This window comes from Anabrus simplex, chromosome 1, assembly GCF_040414725.1.
Source record: "Anabrus simplex isolate iqAnaSimp1 chromosome 1, ASM4041472v1, whole genome shotgun sequence".
NCBI classification, from domain to species: domain Eukaryota; kingdom Metazoa; phylum Arthropoda; class Insecta; order Orthoptera; family Tettigoniidae; genus Anabrus; species Anabrus simplex.
This window is the reverse complement of record NC_090265.1, coordinates 1,606,625,454-1,606,649,491: the sequence shown is the minus strand read 5'-3', so window position 1 is coordinate 1,606,649,491 and position 24,038 is coordinate 1,606,625,454.

Below are 24,038 nucleotides of genomic sequence, written 5' to 3'. Positions count from 1 at the left end.
TTCTCTATTCAATTCGATAACGACTAAGCGACTAATTCATTATGATGACTTCGAAATATGCACATATTATTTTCTTCTCTTTGCTGAGACTCAGCCAGTTCTAGATTCTTTCTTCCATAAGCTCCATTAATATTGATATTTCTCCATCGAATTCCATTTCGTCCAAGGATTTCTCGATTGTCGAATGGGAGTAAGACTCCGTTACTCCCATAGGTCCGAGGCTTGCTTAAAACGTTCTGAGTGTGGTCGGTTGAATTCTATGAAGCAGGATGCTACCCTTACTTGCACATAGGATCTCTCCTCTGATTACATTCGAGACAGTCTTTCTTCTTCTTTTGTGTTATTAAATGCTCTCTTTGAGGGACTGTATGTTTCAGAACGTATTCAACCGGTAACTATATGAGAGATTTCTTTAATTTTGCCCCATATGTTCATTATTATCGTGGACTTTGTACTAAGTGAGAAAATACAATAGCTTTTCGTATGATGCAATATTTTTAACAGCATTTAAAAGTTCGGTTCCCATATTCTTCAAGAACATAATAATCCCAAAAGTGAAAAAAGCAACGGGCATTTTTTCGGTCCGATTAAAGGAGGAAGTTTTCTTCTTGAGGCAGAACCATCGAACGGTTAGTAGGTATTATTATCTAGATTTTATAACTATTCAAATTTTAATTATTTTTAGGCATTAAATATTCTGGTGGATAGTCGCCTGTATTGTCTTCAGTCTTGGTTCATGCTGAATAACAGCTACATCTGAAGAGTTCTGGAAAGTTTCAAGTGAATCTCCAGTTAAGTTTGGGACATAGATTCAAAGAGTAAATGTATTATTTGTTTATTCATTGACCAAGATAATAAATAATGCAACTCAAGCACAGCACATGATGCGAGGCACAGAACAATGTTAATATCTTTATTATACTACGCTCACTAATCTGACTGGTTTACTGTAAATCTCTTTACTAAAGTGCAAAAATCTGAAAAGGAAACTACTGGTAATTGTTTAATACTACAGGGAAGATGTAATTTATCAGATAAACCAAAAGATACAAAAGTGATATTATAAATTCTACAAAATCTCTTGACTATTAAGGACAACGACAAAACCACGCTTACTCATGAACCAGGTTCTACTAGAAATCAATAAGATTGTAACCGTCCGCCACATGCGACCTCGCTGTGAACCTGTAAAGTTTTAAATGAATGTCTTAAGTTGCTGTCATAACTTCAGCTCGCAGCTACACCACCTGCTGGAGGAGTTGTCCCGTCAAAAGGAAAGAGCTTATCTGTTGCATGTTACAGATGTTGTGGCCAGATACTTTTAAAATTATTACAGTTTCATAAAAATAATCAACGTCACAATGAAATGGTTGATGGAAATGTAACATAACGTAAGGTGACATAACGAACACAATACTTCCACGAATCTTCTAGGAACCAAGAAAGCTCCGGTGAAAATTTCCTTTACTATAACACTTTGTTTCCTATGATTGACAAGAATTAGGTGTATTTCTGGATCTGAGAGAAAAAATTTACATACTAAAGGAACAGAGAATCTTCTTTAAACTTGTATCGTCAGGATAAAGACTAGAAATTCATAATTTACAAAAGTGACAGCAGAGGACTAATACATTCGTTATTTGTTCATATTTGTTCATAACATCACAATTTTTAATCAATGACTACTTTACGCAACACAAATAATACTGTACATAATTATATGCATATGATTTAAAGTGATTTGATAAAGAGGATGTTCTGGTAGAATGAAACATGTCAAATTTGTTTAATAGTATGTATTTTTACAGTATGCTACAATGTTACATATTATATTTTGAATTAGCGTTTTCGACAGACAAATTGTTTTTATACTTTTGAGAGAAGCCGAGGTGGTGGAAATTCGTCCCTTTTAAATTCCAGTAAATCTACTGACAGAAGGCTGGCGTATTTGAGGACCTTCAAATACAACTGAACAAAACGGGAATCGAACCCGGCGATTGATCTCAGATTTACTCAGCTCGGCCTGTGTAGATGTACTAGCCGAAGCTGCCAGTGCCTACCTTGTTCTTTCCTTTTCTATTATTTTATTTCCATTTCATTATTTCTTCTAGACAACAGGACGTGGGTTACAAACCAAGTGGTGTCCGCCTCCGCAGCATAACGGTTAGCGCTACTAGCTGCCATCCTGGGTCGATTCCTCCTATCGCCAGAGATTTAAGAATAGCAGAGGATGGCAAATGGCTAAAATAGTACACACAGCTCACTTCCATTAGGGGTGTACCTGGAAAGTGCTGCATCACCTCGGGACGAGAACACGAGTCTTATTTTTTAATCCAAGTAGTTACAAGACCGTGTTCTGCTTAATGTATTCGTACTACAGGATCCGATCCCTTAGCAACGCTCTTGTTTTATGGTTAATATGACCTTTTGACCATTGTTGTTTGCTGTTTCATGATCATCTGGTAAGCAAAATGTCTTAGAAATGGCATAATTTGTTAGAAGAATGATTGAATAGAATACTCTTCTGTCCCAATTATAGAATGAAATCAAGTAATATTTCTATTGCCTATGTCAATGTTTTATACTTTTCCTTTTTCTTAAATGCGTCCCTAATCATATTATATCTTCTGTACGTTCTTTATTATCAATTACATTTTCATAAACGATTTTCGTGTACACTACTTGAATTGTTTCCGTATTATAATAACAGAGTGTTATTTTACTGTAATAATTATCGGAAGATGTGTCCGGCTGCTTGGCTGAATGGCCAGTGTACTGACCTTCGTATCAGTGGGCCCTATTGTCGATTCCCGACAGGGCCGTGGATTTTCACTACTTATGATTAATTCCTATGGATCGGCGACTGGGTGCTTGTGTTTTTCTCAATACTATTCTCTTCATATACACACAAAACACCACACTCTAGAAGCACACAACTGTGAATACACCCATTCACATTGGATTGGTGTCAGAAAGACCCCTCGACAGTAAAACTGGGTCAAGCCCATATAAACCACCTATCTATGGAAGATGGAAGTTCATTATAATGAAAAATGCCGAATATATTCAGAATAATAGAATATTACAAAATAATTAAAATATAACTAAATCCTTTTGGGCATCTCCATAATAAATAATCAAATATATCATTAGGTATTTCCTAGACTTCAACTTGACTCCAGAGTCTAGGATACCTCCTCATCCGTATTCTTACAACTAGCGACATTTATGTCGTCTCTGATTTCACTACTCTTAGATTTCCTTTTCGACTTTCTTGTGATAATAGTTCATAGTTTTGCTGTTTTACCAGGTTTATTCCATTATCTATTTCTTGAACACGAATGTAAAACTGAAGTTGATTTTCAATTTCTATACATTATATCCTTCTCATCCATATATATTTCTCAGATTTTTATTGTTTCTAACTTTTTTTTTTTTTACAAATTACTTTACGTCGCACCGACACATATAGGTCTTATGGCGACGACGGGATAGGAAAGTCCCAGGAGTGGTAAGGAAACGGTAGTGGCCTTAATTAAGGCACAGCCCCAGCATTTTCCTGGTGTGAAAATGGGAAATCACGGAAAACCATCTTCAGGGATGCCGACAGTTGGGCTTGACCCACTATTTCCCCGATGCAAGCTCACAGCTGCGCGCCCCTAACTGCAGGGCCAACTCGGCCGGTCTAATTTGTTAGCAGATAACATGTCCCCTGATAAAAATAAGATCTAGCGTCAGCGAGGAAGTTTACAGAAATGGAAACCAACAACCTGTTTTTCCAGTCATTGACCGGGTGAGGGATGGAATGAATGAAGCCCCCATCTTGCGACGAGGATAGGAATTGTGCTGGCTGCCGAAGCCTGTCGCACTCCTCTGGGGCAATGATTAATGACCGACAGATGAAATTAAATGATACTGGAGAGTGTTGCTGGAATGAAAGATGACAGAGAAAACCGTAGTACCCGGAGAAAAACCTGTCCCGCCTCCGCTTTGCCCAGTACGAATCTCATATGGAGTGACCTGGAGTTGAACCATGGAACCCTGCGGTGAGAGGCCGACGCGCTGCCACCTGAGCCACGGAGGCACACTGTAATAGTTTACAGCTGCTCTCTATATATATCCTTTTAGCATACAACACATACATATACCGTGGCTTAGTCGGGCTTGTGAACCATGCCGAGAAATGAGCATCAAACACTAACACACCGTGGGTTTCAGCCATTACCACCGTAGTGAGATTGCTATGGGCCGAGACTATCAGCAGGGAGGTTCTTGTTCAAGTACCTCCCCTGGAGAAGTTTATTTCTCCTATTGGTGCTCTCAAGGCGGCCATAAGTCAGGTGCATAATTAGCAACACCGCCTCGGAAAGCCCATCTGAATTCGCCCGCGAAGTAATCTGATTGGCTAACTTCAGTAGCTAATAAAATGACAACGGCGCGCGATATGTATGTAGTTCATTTTTTTCAGATTATATGTCAGTATTACCAACTTTCTAACGCTCATTTTCCCGGTTCCCGTTCTTTCCGACCACGCCGTATATTTCTCGGATTTTTATTGTTTCTAATTTATTCGCAGAAAACATGGCCCCGAGCTAAGAATAAGATTTTGCGTCAGCGAGAAAGTATCATAGTCCGCCTCTGTGGTGTAGTGGTTAGCGTGATTAGCTGCCACCCCCGGAGGCCCGGGTTCGATTCCCGGCTCTGCCACGAAATTTGAAAAGTGGTACGAGGGCTGGAACGGGGTCCACTCAGCCTCGGGAGGTCAACTGAGTAGAGGTGGGTTCGATTCCCACCTCAGCCATCCTGGAAGTGGTTTTCCGTGATTTCCCACTTCTCCTCCAGGCGAATACCGGGATGGTACCTAACTTAAGGCCACGGCCGCTTCCTTCCCTCTTCCTTGCCTATCCCTTCCAATCTTCCCATCCCTCCACAAGGCCCCTGTTCAGCATAGCAGGTGAGGCCGCCTAGGCGTGGTACTGGTCATACTCCCCAGTTGTATCCCCCGACCAAGAGTCTGAAGCTCCAGGACACTGCCCTTGAGGCGGTAGAGGTGGGATCCCTCGCTAAGTCCGAGGGAAAAACCGAACCTGGAGGGTAAACAGATGATGATGATGATGATGATGATGAGAAAGTATCATAGCTTACAGCTGCGTAATATTTATCCTTTTTAGCATACATACAACCCATACATATACCGCATATATGATTATCTCACTGCAGTTGTACGTGTGCTACATCCTTTGTTATCTCCACAACAAACAACAGTTTGTTTAAATTCTAAACAGATGCAAGATATCGACTAAACGTTTCGTATTAATATGTTTACAATACAAATTGGGACAATGTGTACTTTTGAAATTAAGTTTACAGCCCAGAATGTGTTCAAGCGGGAAGATACACGACAATAACTATGCAACACCTCGAGCAAAACAACACCATAGAGAACAGAGATGGTGGTCGTGGTGATTATTATTTTAAGAGGAAGTACTAATACCATCCTTTATTATACCACTAATCAGAAAACGGAAGAGATAAGACACTTGAACAAATGAAGGTATCGGCCAAAGAAAGACAAGGGCCAACAAGGGTGTGATAATGAAAGACTCCCTAGGCTTCGAATGCACTAATAGTGTCGGGGTCGGAAAAGAACAAGAGTTGACCAAGTGAGGTCGTATAGGCTAGATGAAAGTAAGGAGCCTGACACAAGTAAGTGGAAGCAAGTGCTCCGTGGTTGCCAACACACGCTCCCAAATTGAAAAGCCCCGTTTCGTAGCCTCTTACGACAAGCAGGGGATACCGTGGGTGTTACTCTACCACCCCTACCCACAGGTGGTCATACAGAACAGATATCTAATCAAAATGTCTGGCATATTTCAACGAGGCTGAACAATAAAAGGAACATATTTCCGTAATAATATTTCAACAGTCTCTCGGCAAGGTAGTTTTCTAAATTTACGACAACGTCCTTCATCATGTAGTCTATCAGCTTGCATTCTGCAGATGGTGGGTTCAAATTCCACCATCGGTGGACTTGGGAATGGTTATCCGCGGTTTCCCATTTTCATACCTGGCAAATGCGGGGCCTGTATCTTAATTAAACCCATGATCGCTATCTCCCCAATTCTAGCTCTCTCCCATCCTTGCGTCGTCAGAAACTTTCGATGTGCTAGCGCAAAGTTAAATCACTTGCAAAGAAAGAATATTGGCTACTCACCCAAGTGGACGCAGTTCAAATATTGGCCAATGGCTATAGGTTATTTGAAATGGCACTTAAAGTCTCTGTGGTACCGATTCCACGTATAAGTAGAACAATCAACAGTCATAGAAAACTACAAGTTTCACTAATATTTAACGCAATGTTTTGTGGCGTTCTTCTTTTTTTCTTCTTCACGTCGCACAGTGGTCTAAACACCGATGCTAGCCGGCAATAAATCAATAAAATCGAAGTCAAGAAATCGCTGAAAAAGGTTTGGGAACGCATTCTAGACACCCCAGGTACCTCATATCTGCCCTACATAATGTGCCTGGAGTGTGTAAGTGGCAGGGAATGAGCACAAACATGATCATTTTAAAAACTAGAAAAAATTAAACATTTATATCTTCTTTTTTCTTGCTAGTTGTTTTACGTCGCACCGACACAGATAGGTCTTACGGCGACGATCATTTATATCTTATTGGGACAAACCAGGATATTGAAGAACCATTTCTTGGAGGGTATTTGTTGAGTTAATTCACTAGGATAAGTCCTTCTCCACGCTCTAAAAATACCGTATAAACCAATTAACTTCTCCATATTTTAGACTTCACTGTACTCCGACTTTACGGCGTTTTCAGGACCGGAAACCGAAGTTATATGTAGTTATGTGTTACTGATTGATTTAATTGATATTATACACTATACTAAAGATCTTCCATAAAAAATCACCTGCCACTTCTTGCAACCTTTTTGTTGCTGGCGGTATTTGCTGATAAGCAACCCGAAAATATTTTAACCGCATTACTTTTCCTTATCAGTGTCATTCCCCTCTCCCACCCTCTACCCGCAACGCAACACCCACGGTCTGTGACTCACGGCCTACCGCTCTCCGAGCCTTTCTATACCATGGATCTGACTGTATTTCTTTACATTGGAATTTTTTGTTTGAAGGTAGTTTAAGAAACACAACGGATGAACAAAAGCAAGATGTCAAAGATCGAAAATCCACTATCCAGGAGGCTTTGTGGAAAGAGCTGGGCCTGAAAGTTGACAGGGTTGTTCAAGGGACTGGGACCTCGAACATCGGCAACATCTGAAGAAGGTTCTTTCGCAATGCGGAAAAGGCAGCAGAAACAACCAGAGTCAGCGAATTAATAATCAGATTTGCTGTTATATTGCAGGTACAACAACAAAACCCAATTCAACTATATTTGGACTTAGTTCGTTCGTTACACGATATTCATACTCTTCACTGGGTTTTAGGTTTTGTCCAGTGGTCATCAGGTGAACGATGAGGCTTTCAGCACGTACGCTTTTGACACTGAAAAATTGTACGTGTTCTTATAATTGGCATCCTATGCCTCCGACCGTCCACAAAGTCTTAATTCATGGTGCTCAGTCGATCAGATACGCCCAGCTGCCAATGGGAAAGCTGTCCGAGGAGGTCCAAGAATACCGAAACAAGTATGACAGGTTCTTCCGGGAGCACCAAACCTGGAAGATTTCCAGAAAGGACACAACAACTGATCTAATACACAGTGTTCTGTTTTCGTTGGACGCAGTTGTCACAAGGCACCTCATCAAAGCCGAAATTCACTGGAATGAACTTTCCCCTGAAGTACACGCTTTGCTCGTGTTCGATGAGGGCACAGATGAAGAGGAGGCTTCGGATGAAGAGACTTCCGAAGAAGAGACTTCCAAACCAGAAAATAAAGACGTTGAAATGTCAAATACAGATAGTGAACCCAAGGTATGACTCGTAAGTAGTCTTACTAATAAGTAACATGGCGCTAAAATATCGAAATATTTCACATATAACGTAAAATATTCTTATTCCTTTTCCGGTCACCTTCCTCGCCAATTTTTACTATCGTTGATATGTTTTACATCATAGATTTAGATGACCGATTCTAATGAAAACAAAATAATGACATTTATAAAGGATTTCATACGTGTCTATTTCTAAACCCTGTTTATAATTTCATTAAACAGTTAACGAGAGAGTAGTGCGTCATTTACCATGAATCCATTCGCGGAATACTAGATTTTGCCCGGCTACGTTAAGTTTTGCGAGTAAGTGGATCCGCTACTCCATTAATTGAAAATCCGGTAACGGATTTTCAATTATCAGAAACCTCGAAAACCCCGAGTATGAATTTTCATCGGCTTTTGTGAACTCGGAAAGATGACACGATTTATTGCCGACTAGAATTGGGAACATGCATCATTTTCAAAAATATTTTTTTTGAAGAGTACACCAATGAAATAGTACGTAAACGTATTACATTGTGGTATGTTGCCTTGTTTTCTACCATTAAAAAAATATTTAATAGTGCCTTTCCGCAAGGCGAGTGAAACGGCCTCTGACGTAAGCGGCGCGCTGTGACGTCACGATCCAGTACCGCATGGAGCTCTATCAGCCGTTGTGCATCAGCCGTTGCTAAAAGCCGATTGTTTATTATTCACGATCGCGAATAACTTCGAAATGACAGAAGAAAGGTTCGAAACAGCACAGTCAGACAATCTACCATGTGTAGATGTCATCATTCTTGAAAAATGTGACTTTTGTGGCCGCAGAAATTCGCGGATAACAAGCAAGTTTGTAAGTGGCGTCTTTTATATACGTGCAATGTACTGTAACCCATAGTATTAGGATAACAACGAACCTGGATAGATATCACATCACTTTCAACATTTCCTTCTAGACTGATTCCCCTATTAAAGAATAACATTACATTTTCGGGCTTTCAGCATTAGTAAAGTAAGAAATCGGATTTCAGCACTAACATAAACATATAGGTAGCATTATAGTACTAGTCCGCTTCTGTGGTGTAGTGGTTAATGTGTGCCACTCCCGGAGGCCCGGTTTCGATTCCCGGCTCTGCCATGAAAGTTGAAAACAAATAGTACGAGGACTGGAACGGGGTCTACTCAGCCTCGGGAGGTCAACTGAGTAGAAAGGTTTCGAATCCCACCTCAGCCATCCTCGAAGTGTTTTTTCGTATTTTCCTACTTCTCCTCCAGGCACCTAAGGCCACGGCCGTTTCCTTCCCTCTTCCTTGTCTATCCCTTCCGATCCTCCCATCCTCCAACAAGGCCCCTGTTGAGCATAACAGGTGAGGCCGCCTGGGCGAGGTAATGGCCCTCCTCACAAGTTTCATCCCATACTCAAAGTCTCACGTTCCAGGACACTGCCCTTGAAGTGGTAGAGGTGAAATCCCTCGCTGAGTCCGAGAGAAAACCAACCCTGAAGGATACACTGATTAAGAAAGAAAGAAAGAAAGAAAGAAAGAAAGAAAGAAAGAAAGAAAGAAAGAAAGAAAGAAGGAAAGAAAGATCATAGTACTATAGGGCTATAATCTATCATTCCCAAAAAAATATATATTTATGGTTGGGACAACTGGCCTACCCACTTCCAGGGCCCATGAAAGAGAATTAAATATCTTTGTGGAGGGAAAAATTTAAACATGATAAAGATAAATATGACTTCATCTAGTTTTCACAAGTCGGGCTGAGTGGTTCAGACGGTTGAGGTGCTGGCCTTCTGACCCCAACTTGGCAGGTTCGATCCTGGTTCAGTCCGGTGGTAGTTGAAGGTGCTCAAATACGTCAGCCTCGTGTCGGTAGATTTACTGGCACTTAACTCCTGCAGGACTAAATTCCTGCACATCGGCGTCTCCGAAAATCGTAGAAGTAGTTAGCGGGGCGTGAAGCCAATAACATTAATTACATTTGGCTTTTAACAAGCTGAGCATATCAGGAAAGAAAAGTGTCCCGGTGACATTTTAGTCGCTCAATACAGGAATGTCTTTGGGTGCTGTGACTTTTACTTTTTTTTTTTTTTGCTTTACGTCACACCGTCACATATAGGTCTTATGGCGACGATGGGACAGGAAAGGCCTAGGAATGGGAACAAAGCGGCCGTGGCCTTAGGTACAGCCTCAGCACTTGCCTGGTGTGAAAATGGGAAACCACGGAAAACCATTTTTTCAGGGCTGCCGGCAGTGGGGTTCAAAACCCACCATCTCCCGGATGCGAGCTCACAGCTGCGCGCTCCTAACCGCACGGCCAACTCGCGCGGTATTTTTACCCTTCGGTTTATTGACTTGGCTTGTATAACCTAAAACTTAGGCTAAGTTGGATAATATTTTAAACACCTACATCACTATTTTCACCTGTGTGCAATTATGTTATTTATTTCATTAATATTATGATAATTATTATAATTGAGCATTGTTAACTTATAAGACCCCAACAGACAAGCATTGGTTTTGTGTAGAGTTATACATTTCTTAAATTCACGTTGTTTCCTTTCATGGTGTACACGCCTATTCTTTGTTACATTATAGAGTATTTAGATATAGCCTAAATTTCTTTACCAATTAAGCTCTTCAATAAAGACATACATAACTGTCCCATGCCAAGATATATTGGTAGAATTAGAGCTGTCAAAATGGTTCATAACCCCTTTGATTTATTATCTTGACATGGATCACCCAAAACATAGGTTAGGTTTGGAGAATACTTTAATAATCAGCATTATTTAATGCACTGTTTTTTACTTTCATATTCCAAGATGTAATTGAAGCATTTAAATAAAGCATCATACATTAAAATTTAAAGTTTTACCACTAGAACAGCTGACATGGAAAAGTGATTTGAAAATTCAAACAAATTCATCTTACGTTAAAATCTTCAAAAAAAAATAAACTGTAGACTTTTCCGATATATCACCAGCATTTCTCCGGCTCGCCAAAATCCATTTCTCCCTAGTTTTAGCGTCTTTGGAACATTTATAAACAATTTGTTTGGTATGGTATGCGATGTGCTATTGCACATCGGAACTCTACACCATTTATAAGTTTTCTGCCTCACTGTCTGCGCAGGATTCATTTTAAGTCTAAAATATACCACTCAGATTATTATCCAATGTATAGACCTCGAATTTAACCATACTAGACACTAACGTAAAGTAGAAATACGCGAAGTGTATCCTGCTTCTCACAGCACACTATGTGTTACTTCGTCTGCTAATTCAGTCAACCTGTACGATGACGTCAGACCAATGAGATCGCGTGCTTGCGTGACGTGACATCTTCGTAGATTTTTATCACGTTTGGAGTTATTATTTGTACATTCTGATCACATTTTTGAATTCTGCATGAAATTTTGAATCAGATTAGCATATTTTTAATTAAAACCCCGGATCATGCATGTTCCCTATTGGTGTTTAGATCACTGTGGCGCCGTACCGACACAGTTAGGTTTTATGGCAACGATGAGAGAGGAAAGGGATTGGAGCAGGAAGGATGCGACCGTGGCCTTAGTTAAGGTACATCCCTAGCATTTGCCTGGTACGGAAAATGGGAAACCACGCAGAACCATCTTCAGGGCTGCCGACATTGTGGTTCGAGCCCACTAGAATTTGGCAGCTACTTAACCCAAATCATGCAACCACTCGTTCGGTTGAGGCTTTTATGCAGGGTCTGTCCAGAAAATAAAGAGCACGAAATACCATCCTTTTTTCTTTAAAACCTGGATGAGTCCAAAAATTGGCAGGATATTTCACAATGAGACTGGACTGAAAATTAACATGAACAGAAACAAAATTACGACACTTAACAGGCTCAAGAAATTTACGAGAATACTACATGTAGAGAAATTGGAACTGCCTGGGAAATTGTATACCCTACCTTGAATTCGTTATAACCAGTACAGGTACTTGTGTGGCTGAGATTTAAGAAAAGCAAATTTGCTAAATTGCTGTGGCAGCAAGTGTCATGACACAGCTGTCACATTTCAGGATTTTTTTTTCTTTTTACAATTTGCTTTATGTCGCACCGACACAGTTAAGTCCTACGACGACGATGGGGTAGGAGTATGAAAGAAGCATCCGTGGCCTTGATTAAGGTACAGACCCGAAATTTGCTTGATGAGAAAATGGGAAACCACGTAAGACCATCATCAGGGCTGCCAACAGTGGGGTTCGAACCTACTATCTCCGGAATGCAAGCTGACAGCTACAAGACCCAAACCATGAGGCCACTCGCTCGGTATTTCTGGAAATATCGTTCTCTCTCTCTCTCTCTCCCACAAACACACACACTCTAAAGGCAAGGCTGGTTTGGACTTAAATGTTTTCTATCTTCATCTCGAACGTGGACTCTTCTTTGTTGGAATCAACATAAAATTGATGAATTTTAATTATGGTGCTAGAGAAGTATTCTTAATTTATCCTTGGACAGCTTTCCACCGAACAAATCTACTTTTAAAGGAGCTACACTTGAGGAACTAGTTGTCAACTATATGAAATAATCATTGTTTTTATTGGCAGTCTTTTGTGTCTCACAGGGTTGCTAAAATTCAAGAACGAACTTCACTGGACTCCTGGCGTTACGTCCCTACTCGTGATAATCCTGCTGATGTGATTTCGAGACGTTGTAGTCCTAAGCATTTAGCTAACCTTGCTTTATATTGGCACAGTCCTTCTTGGCTTATTCAATCCACATTCCAATGGCCTAGCTATCCTAATTTACGGTGATTACTGCGCACGTTGTCATTACAACTTATCCATTACTTTAAAAAGAATTCACTTTCCATAAACTCGTACGAGTAATGGCTTGTTCTCAGATAGAAATTTTTTGTATTAGATCAACCTCTAAGACCTCAAGTATTTCTAAATGCCTTGGAATTAAAGGCAGTCGCTAATAAAATCTTGTTTTTAGTACAACAAGAAACATTTCTGGAAGAGTTTCGATTCCTCAGTAAATGTATTCCCTTAAATAAGAGTAGAAAACTTTTGTCGCTTGATCATGGTAATCTTTTACGAGTGGGTGGTCGGTTATCTTCTTCCATTTTATAAGAGGATAATAAGCATCCTATCATCTTACCTTCCCGACACCACGTTACCAAGTTGATTATCAGACAATTTCATCATCAGCATTTGCATGCCGGTGCTCGCACTTTGTTTTATCTCATGCGTGAACATTATTGGATCATTAACGGGATTCATGAGGTCAAGTCTGTGATACATAAATGTGTTAAATGTTTTCCATGCCCGAATCACAGCTCATGAGCAATGTACCCTAATTTAGATCTCAAACTTGTCGACCTTTTGAGTTCACTGGTGTGGATTCCGTAGGTCCATTCTTCTATAAAACTAATCCTATGAGACCTACCTCTAAGACTTTAGGCAAGGCTTATGTTGTTCTGTTCGTTTGTACAGTACGGTTACCTGGAGCTATTCACCTTGAACTTGTTACCAGTGCTTCTACTTCCTACTTTTTAGCTGCCTTTTCTCGATTCTCTTCTCGTAAAGGGGTTCCGTCAGAAGTTTTTCTGATAACGCTAAAACATTTTACGGGGCTTCGGAAGAATTGAAGCGGGGTATTGCCCATTCCTCAGCTCAGCAGGAAATTACAAATTTTGCCTATCTAAAATAATTTAAGTGGAATTTTATCCCTCCCTATGGGCCCCACCATGGGAGTCTTGTGCCAAACTTCTTAAACGTCATTTAAAGCGAACTTTAAATTCATCCTTCCTTTCTTATGAAGAATTTAATTCCCATCTTGTTTTGATTGAGGGTGTAATCAATTCTGGGCCGCTTACTCTTTTGTTTCAGGATCCTCAAGATTTATTCCTCATACTCCTCCACATTTTTGATAGGGCATTTTGTGATAGGGCAATCCATGGCCTCCTCTCCTCCGGCGCTGCTCCGGAGATTTGATTTACCTTTGCCAATTTCGTGGAAGAAGGTAGAGGCTGCTCGCGATTGGTTCTGGCAGCGTTGGCGTCCGGAATACCTGGGGCAGCTTCAGGTAAGGAGCAAATGGAAATTTGAACAACCCGACGTTCTTCTTCTCCGTGATCCGAGTCCTCCTTCAGTTTGGCCATTGGGTACAGTTGTTCAAATTTTTCATGGGCAAGATAAGAGGATTCGGTTGGTAAAGATCCGCACTAGTGGTGGATTCCTTATTAGACCCATTACGTCTATATGTCTTCTCCCTCTTGATATTTCTTGATTAATTTGTAATCTTTTTTATTGTAAGTCCCGGGAGAACATTTCTTTTCTTTTCGCCCTCCCATGCGTCCGTGTACGTACGATTTTTTTTGTTAATTTTCACTATTTTACTTGTCTGAATTTATGTTATATGTTGTTCTTACCTTAACCGTTTCGGTTTGGTATCTTTCGTTGATTCAATATAAGCTCCCTTTGACGTGCAATCGTGTCACAGGTTGGATGAATACTGCTTGCCTATTTTCTTTCTCTTTTCCGCTGACTTACGTCATTTTATTTTGCTTGTTGATTGGTTGCATCACCTTGACATGATTGGTTGCGTCACCGGTAACTTCATTTCTAATTGTACCAAGACTGTATTCTTCCGCGCCTTTCTATTTTTTCATTGGTCATTCCTGTTATTTGCCTTTTGCCTTTGTTATATTATTAATTAATTGGAAATTATTAATATTCTTTCTGGACTTCCTTTCTCTCACCATTTTGTATTTTTGTTAAGATTTTTATGTATCGCTGTGTAACTAATTCCGTTAGTCTTACAGCACTATTTTACGTCGTATCTGGAACCTTCCATAGCGCTATTTAAGGACTGCCTCAATAAAGTTCTACAGGATGCAGCCTTCATTTTCAAAGCTGCCTTATCGTCCAGGCCGAAACCTCACCGCACGCACTGAGGGAGGTATTTTGAGGACATGTATCTCGCTTCACCTTCCTCGAGGCCGTTGACCCGGGCCTTGCTTGCTTGTTAAAACTGGGGCATGTCAAGTCGAGCGCTATTACGACACTCCTGTAGCTGGCTTGGTCGGCTTTTCTATTTTTCTACGGAATTGTATAAATGGCAGCCTGGACTTTGTATTTTGCACAAGGCTGTGCACCTAATTTATGAATATTTTATACTATGTTTTGGCCAGTCATCTCTAGTTCTGGAAGACGACTATTTTATGCAGCTGGTTTGCCTTTGAAGATTTTTCAATAGCACTGCAGTGCTGGACTATTTTGCTGGTCTCATATTTTGTAACCATTTTTTTAAAATTATTATCTCCCTGGTGGAGAACTTAGTGCTGTAAAGTCTTGTTTCAAACTTTGTAACCAAATTTAGAATCCTTGTTAGTCTATTGGTCTTGGAGACCACTTTTTCATAATATTTGGTAGCTCTAATATCTAATTATGCTATTCAAGTTTAATGTCGGTCTGGCTTGTGCCAGTCTTCAAACTTAATATATAACTATTTCAGACGTTCTGAATTTTTGGTCAGCTTTCATTAGACAACAGTCTTATTTATATTCATTATCTTGCGCACAACCGGTGACCGTTTTAGGCTCAAGGACCTGTGCACACTGCTAAAGCTTAGCTATTGTTAATGTTCAAAATCATTCAACCTTTTTATTGTTATTTTTCGAATATTATAATAAATGTTGTGACTGCTGATCCCTTACTTTTCTCATTTCTCGTAAAACTTAGGAAACCTACTCTGGTCTTTCCTAGTTTTCTCCACCACGAAAGGCATCGACATTTTCAACTGCACTGTAAGTGTTGTTGAAAATGCTTCCTTGCCATGGAACAAACTAGTTTCGATAGAAACAGATGGTGCACCATCTATGGTAGGACAAAATTCTGGAGTAGTTGGTCTCATAACACCAAAAAATGAAGACTCTCAATGTTGCTCACACACTTGTTCAAATTCACCGTATCATACATTTAGAAAATCTATATGCAAAAAGCATTGAATTGAACATTGTAATGACCGCAGTGGTTAGAAAAACTAACCTCATAAGATCAAGGGCCTTACGTCATCGGCAATTCAAGAAATTACTAGAAGAACGTGACAGTGAAATTGGTGATTTGCTTTATCATTGCGCTGTTCGCTGGCTTAGTCGAGGCAAAATATCGATGCGTTCTTTCAACTACGACAAGATATAGCTACATTTATGGAGCGACAAAGTGTGCCAGTCCCCGAACTAAAAGATCGCAGGTGGATTTGTGACCTCGCATTTCTTGCAGATTTAACAGCTCATTTGAACATTCTGAATATTTCTCTCCAGGGAAAGGGTTTAATAATTACAGAAATGTTTGATAGAGTGAAATCGTTCAAATTAAAATTGTGTCTGTGGGAGCGTCAGTTCATGAACAGAACTATTCCACATTTTCAAAAACTGCCTACAGTGTTTGAATGTGCAGCTGAGAATATTGATAGGTACGTCAAAATCATAAAAAAAAACCTTTATTCGACATTTGATTATAGATTTAACAATTTGGAGTGTGTGGAAACTGATTTTCAACTTTTAAGCACGCCATATTCAGTTATTGCAGATAACGTTGATTCAGACCTACAGTACAATTAGAGTTAATAGATTTACAATGTGATAGAGAACTAAGAGATAAATTTGTAAATAAGAAGTATTTGTGTGACTTTTATAGACATTTTTCACAAAGAAGGTTTCCCCGATTGCATTAGGTTTGAAGCAAGCATCTTGAGTATTTTCGGTTCCACGTATGCCTGTGAACGCTATTTTCTATTTCGAAAACAACCAAACCAAAACAGAGAAGCCAGTTGTTAGGTCACAATTTGAAGTGTGATCTTAAACTCAGTGTTTCTCAAACATTAACTCCAAATACTGAAAAACTAGTCAGCGAAAAAAGACTACAAAAATCAAGGAATCTCACGAGTGGCAACTGAGTATCGCTATCATGAGGTAAAACATATGTTTTGAGTTTACAGATCACTCTTTGTACTATTTTTGTTGTAAAACTGTACTGTTTGTTACTATTAGCACTCTATTTACAGTGGATGATATTGTAAAACACAGCAATTTTTTTGTTCAATATCGGTTCCGAAGAAGCACCGAAAAAACAAGTTTAGTTTATGTATGTAGAAATAAAGTTGCTTTATAACTCTTATGCTACTTCATAACAAAGTTACGTTACAATAAAGTATGTGGAGAGAAATATGTACTACACATACCGCATTGTACTACCTGAAGCCCTTGGGCCTCCCCCTACGAATGACCTGTTTCCCCTTGCCCCTCTAGCCATCACTTCTCAGTTACAGTTAGGGACGGGCTGCGAACGGAGTCGCGAAGAGTCGAGACTGCTACCTCTGGAACCGACACTCTCGACTCCAGTGTCGACTCCACTAATGCAGTAACGCCATCTATCAACTATTGTCGGAACTGCTTGGAATTATAGTTCCACGTTCCTCCCTTGGTAACTCGTGATACGATGAATACAAGATGATTATTAGCCAGCAAACATTAAATATTGTTTCGAGATTTTATCATCGTTAGTGGTTAATGTTGTAGGTCTATTTTTGCGACGATGATGATAATGACGACGATAATTGTAGTGGTAATAATAATCTGACAGTATAATTTTACATAATCGCCAATATTGACCCAACGAGTTCAGCTCCGCGGTGTGGGGGGCAACGCATGCGCCTGTCACGCGGCGGTCCCGGGTTCGATACTCGGCCGGGTTAGGTTTTTAAATTGTAAATGATAAATACCCCTGGCCTGGGGCGTAAAACAGGAAAAAAAGAAGCGAGTGCTTAGAGTACGGTTTTACAACAAATATTTTACCAAACATTGTGCGTCATAATAGCCGCCTCCGCAGTCTAGGGATGCCCCGGGATCGATTCCGGCCAGGTCAGGGATTTTTACCTGTATCTCAGGCTTCGTGATCACCTTGAGGTAGAGACCGGGTCTAGAAAGCCAGGAATAACGGTCGAGAGGATTCGTCGTGCTGAACACACGTCACCTCGTAATCTACTGGCCTGCGAACTGGGCAGAGGTCACTTGGTAGGCCAAGGCCTACCAGGGCTGACGCGAAAAGGGGCTTTTGTGTATACTACTACTACTACTACTACTACTACTACTACTACCACTAATAATAATAATAATAATAATAATAATAATGATAATGATAATAATAATAATAATAATAATAATAATAATAATAATAATAATAATAATAATACAAGACTTAACGTGGTCCTTGAATTATAATGATAATCTACAACCTGTTTTCCAGTCAGTGACCGGGTCAGGAATGGAATGAATGAAGCCCCCATCCAGCGGCGAGGATAGGAATTGTACCGGTTGCCGAGGCCTGTGGCACTCCTCTGGGTCAATGATGAATGACTGACAGATAAAATGAAATGATGTTGGGGAGTGTTACTAGAATGGAACATGACAGGGAAAACCGGAGTACCCGGAGAAAAACAAACCTCACGTGGAGTGGCCGGGATTTGAACCATGGAATCCAGTGGTGAGAGGCCAACGCCCTGCCGGCTGAGCCACAGAGGCTTTTAATGGTGTAATCTATGATCGAATTATGTTAGAGGATTTACCCATATTATATTTGTTTTCATCGTTCATGTGCAATTCATAATGATTTACCATCGATATCTGTTTATCAGTTTCCTGATCACGACAAATAACGACGTGAAATTAAATGTCCGTGGTCTGCTATGTCGATACTTTCTGACATGACACGTTTAATTTTATTTCAACTACACCGTTACGCTCGTCGTCTTCGTTAACGATACCGTACTTCACTCTACAATACTCTTAAAAATCCCAATACCGGGCGAGTTGGCCGTGCGCGTAGAGGCGCGCGGCTGTGAGCTTGCATCCGGGAGATAGTAGGTTCGAATCCCACTATCGGCAGCCCTGAAGATGGTTTTCCGTGGTTTCCCATTTTCACACCAGGCAAATGCTGGGGCTGTACCTTAATTAAGGCCACGGCCGCTTCCTTCCAACTCCCAGGCCTTTCCTATCCCATCGTCGCCATAAGACCTATCTGTGTCGGTGCGACGTAAAGCCCCTAGCAAAAAAAAAAAAAAAAAAAAATCCCAATGGGCAAATGAGCAGCAACATGTACGATCTCTATGTGTATGATATTTCATGTTATTTTCCGCGCATCGACACGCAAGCAGCCCCGCAATGATAGTCAAGTTCGCTTGGAGTCGAGAGGCTTCATGCGAACCGGAGTCGATGGAGTCGACGCTCTCGATTCCAGGCTTCAGTCGCGCCCATCCCTAGTTACAAAATACACTGACTGACAGAGCAAATGCAACACCAAGAAGGAGTGGTCAGAAGTTTATGCCAATTGCAGGGTAGACTGACGTCACTGAGGTATGCTCATGATGTGAAATGCGCCGCTGTGCTGCGCACGTAGCGAGCGATAAATGGGACACGGCGTTGGCGAATGGCCCACTTCGTACCGTGATTTCTCAGCCGACAGTCATTGTAGAACGTGTTGTCGTGTGCCACAGGACACGTGTATAGCTAAGAATGCCAGGCCGCCGTCAACGGAGGCATTTCCAGCAGACAGACGACTTTACGAGGGGAATGGTGATCGGGCTGAGAAGGGCAGGTTGGTCGCTTCGTCAAATCGCAGCCGATACCCATAGGGATGTGTCCACGGTGCAGCGCCGCCTGTGGCGAAGATGGTTGGCGCAGGGACATGTGGCACGTGCGAGGGGTCCAGGCGCAGCCCGAGTGACGTCAGCACGCGAGGATGGGTGCATCCGCCGCCAAGCGGTGGCAGCTCCGCACGCCACGTCAACCGCCATTCTTCAACATGTGCAAGACACCCTGGCTGTTCCAATATCGACCAGAACAATTTCCCGTCGATTGGTTGAAGGAGGCCTGCACTCCCGGCGTCCGCTCAGAAGACTACCATTGACTCCACAGCATAGACGTGCACGCCTGGCATGGTGCCGGGCTAGAGCGACTTGGATGAGGGAATGGCGGAACGTCGTGTTCTCCGATGAGTCACGCTTCTGTTCTGTCAGTGATAGTCACCGCAGACGAGTGTGGCGTCGGCGTGGAGAAAGGTCAAATCCGGCAGTAACTGTGGAGCGCCCTACCGCTAGACAACGCGGCATCATGGTTTGGGGCGCTATTGCGTATGATTCCACGTCACCTCTAGTGCGTATTCAAGGCACGTTAAATGCCCACCGCTACGTGCAGCATGTGCTGCGGCCGGTGGCACTCCCGTACCTTCAGGGGCTGCCCAATGCTCTGTTTCAGCAGGATAATGCCCGCCCACACACTGCTCGCATCTCCTAACAGGCTCTACAAGGTGTACAGATGCTTCCGTGGCCAGCGTACTCTCCGGATCTCTCACCAATCGAACACGTGTGGGATCTCATTGGACGCCGTTTTCAAACTCTGCCCCAGCCTCGTACAGACGACCAACTGTGGCAAATGGTTGACAGAGAATGGAGAACCATCCCTCAGGACACCATCCGCACTCTTATTGACTCTGTACCTCGACGTGTTTCTGCGTGCATCGCCGCTCCCGGTGGTCCTACATCCTACTAAGTCGATGCCGTGCGCATTGTGTAACCTGCATATCGGTTTGAAATAAACATCAATTATTCGTCCGTGCCGTCTCTGTTTTTTCCCCCAACTTTCATCCCTTTCGAACCACTCCTTCTTGGTGTTGCATTTGCTCTGTCAGTCAGTGTACTTCGTTTCGCAGCCCGAGCAGAGTGTGTGACATCACACGTACACGCAGTTGACTGACCCCGCGGTAACACTGGTTAATTTAGCTTGCCTTAATACTAGTCACGGCTTCACCACAGCATAACAGATCACGAAACTACAAACCAATATTACGTCGCAATCTGACGACATCATCTGAAGCTCTGTGCCTCTGGTTAGTTTGTAGCAGGCAGCCAAGATGCTCACGGCGGCTTGGAAAGGGGTGAAAAGAGGAATCTAGTGAATGCTGCCAGACTGCTGTTGGAGAAACATGTCTTGGGTGTTTCAGATGTGTTCCCTGGAAAAAAGTTTCGATACAATATCTAGAAAAGCCGGTTCATTGATAACGGAAATATTACTTGAGGGAGAAAGAAGGTAAATGTGAGAAAAGGTTTTTTTCTTCTTTCTCCTCGCTTTGCCATCGATGTATATGATAAATGACGTCGTGGTTGTTACGTTGCTGATACAGTTTCTCCGGGGTTAGCGGAACGTTGTTGTATTTTGTGTTCCAACATCAATGGAGCCGTAAAGTTGTTGTGGCCTCATCTGTTGGGGCCTGCTGTTCATAAGCCTTCCTCTTTCTCGTACCCGAGGAACTGAAGATCAAGCGCTTTTTTGGCAACAGAGTTTTAACTCGCACTTCACCTTCTCGAACCATGTTACTCTCCACGACTGTCTCTTTCACGTGAAACGTGTTTTTGATGCGCTGATTTCGTATGTGATCTTTCTTCGAAACTCCTCCTTACGTTCTAACAATCTCCATCATATTCAGACGACGCTTATGGTGTCTGACATTTCATAGCGTTAGTTTTCTGCCATATACAGCTCCCCTTTAAACTTCGGTGGCATCCTCTCATCGAAGAACACAGGGAAATTTTATTTCCATGTGAGTCAGCCTACACGGATCCTGTAATTTACACCATCTCATCCACTAAAATTTTCCAACATGGAGAGAAGGTATGAAAAACCACCACATTTTGGCACTGATTGGTGTCCAGCAAAATATCTGGCGTTGGAGACGCAGGATCTTAAGAAGCGCGGTGACGCTCTCAGGTCTTTGAGCGATTCTCTTTCCGTCAATTGCCTTTGAACACTTTTAACAAGACGGGCATTTTTGATTTCCAGTGTCAGAAAATTCATGATAATGATGAAAAAGAGCGGCTAAGAACACTGCCCTGATGGACGCCAGCTTTGATTAGACACTGTTTTGATATAACTGCAGTGCACGGGTTGTCACATCCTTGTACATAACCCGAATTCAATTTACATAAGATTTAAGCCATGAGCGGAAGAAAACATTCTAAATCTTACAAAATATGAAGTAATATGAAAATTTTCTTGCCTGCTGCCATTTCTTGATAGATACAGTACTTTTGTATCCATCTCTTAGCACAGGCCAGAGTAAAGTGTAGCTTCCACCGAAGTCCCGGTCTCATCCATGGCTGTGACAATATGGAAGCTGCTGGGGTATGGGTGATGCTGAGTAATGACATTCAGAGCACGACTAGTGCATCTGAGTGTTATGAAATGTGTTGCTCATAGGGTCAGTCGTGCTGCAATAGCACTTTCTGACCCAGTGAGGAAAGCAATGGAAAACTACCTCACTCCTCGTCTTGTCTAGTACGCCTCATTTTGGTACTGCCATTGGCTTTTGCGGTTTCCTTATAACCGCATAACCTTTGGTGGTGCTATCTGAGGATCCAACCAGCCTCTGGGCTGATGACCTAACAGACGGATGAAAATTTTCATTAAATATGATGAAACATGAAAAATAATTTCGCCTGAATTGATATTGCAGATCGTAGAATTGTTCTCATAGTGCTATGAGTCATGGTTCAGAATATGAAAATACATATGTTTCCTTTCTCTACTCAATATATACATTGTTGCAGTATAATGATAATATTCGTAGACCGCGAATCTAATGAAGCTAGATTAGAACCACCACCACTCAGTAAAGTACATTTTAAATAAGCAAGCCTACGTCAGGCACAGTTACCTATTCCTTGCTGTCTTTTACAACCTGGGCGCGTATTGATCTGAACAACAGAATAACAAACTCATCAAAAGTAACACGTCAATGCCCAGCTATGTGGCTAATAGCGAAGTCCAAAAGAGTTAAGTTACGTCAGCTTCGTGTCGATAGATTTACTAACTCGAGAAAGAAATCCTGTAGGACAAAACTGCAGCAACTCAACGTCTCCAAAATCCTTAAAAAAAGTAAGCAGGACGTGAAACTAATGAAATTATCGCTATTAAGTTAGTACTTGGCAGACTTTTGATTTAATATATTTCTTTTGTGGACATCCATACGCAAAATATTTCACGTTTTTCAACGCTTTCACTCTTACGAAGTGATATGCAGTACTGGATCTTTGGCATGGTCTCCAAAGGATGAAACACGAGTGACCTTCTATCCACCACCCGATCCGTGCCACTGGTTTTTCTCCATATAGCAGGGAGCTTGAATAAGAATTCTGAGGCCATGAATAACTCAGTTAAAGACTTCTACATCCATATATCAGTATTTCACCTACTAATTATTATTTCATCAAGGAAGAACTATTAAAAATCCAAGATAACTATCACTTTCTATCAGAAGGCATGATTGACATACAAAGTACAGATGAACACAAGAATTCCTTCATTAGCCTAATAACTTAAAATATCTACTGGGATGGGAATGCCAACGGAAGACAAACGAATCCATTAGAAGATGAAGTTGTCTGCAAGAAGACTGGCTCAGTGGCTTGATGCAACATTCACTTCTAAGGATTAGTAAACGACTTCACAAGGAGGAAAAATTATATTACTTTTCTTTTCTTGCTAGTGGCTTTACGTCGCACCGACACAGATAGGTCTTATGGCAACGATGGGATAAGAAAGGAAGTGGCCGTGGCCTTATTGAGGTACATCCCCAGCATTTGTCTCGTGTGAAAATGGCAAACAACGGAAAACTATCTTCAGGGCTGCCGGCACTATTTCCTGGATGCAAGCTCACAGCCGCGCGCCCCTAGCCGCACGACCAGCTCGCCCGGTAAGTTATAGAAAAACCTTATCTTAAACTTCTTCGACCAATAACAATAATAATATGAAGAAGACAATGGTCTCAGGTGCCGTGTGCTAGCGTTATGATTTGACGCCATCCTGGCTCTATGCATACCAATTTCGACTATCGTTTTAGACTACGAGATGGCGGAGAAGTATTTCTGTTTGGTGATCTGTGGCTGAGTTTTAATTCAATAATTAATTAATTAAAGTATTACTATAGATAGACATCGTACGACTTAGAATGCGGAATGATCTCTTTTTTCGTCCTTCAAATATCCAACTACCTCCA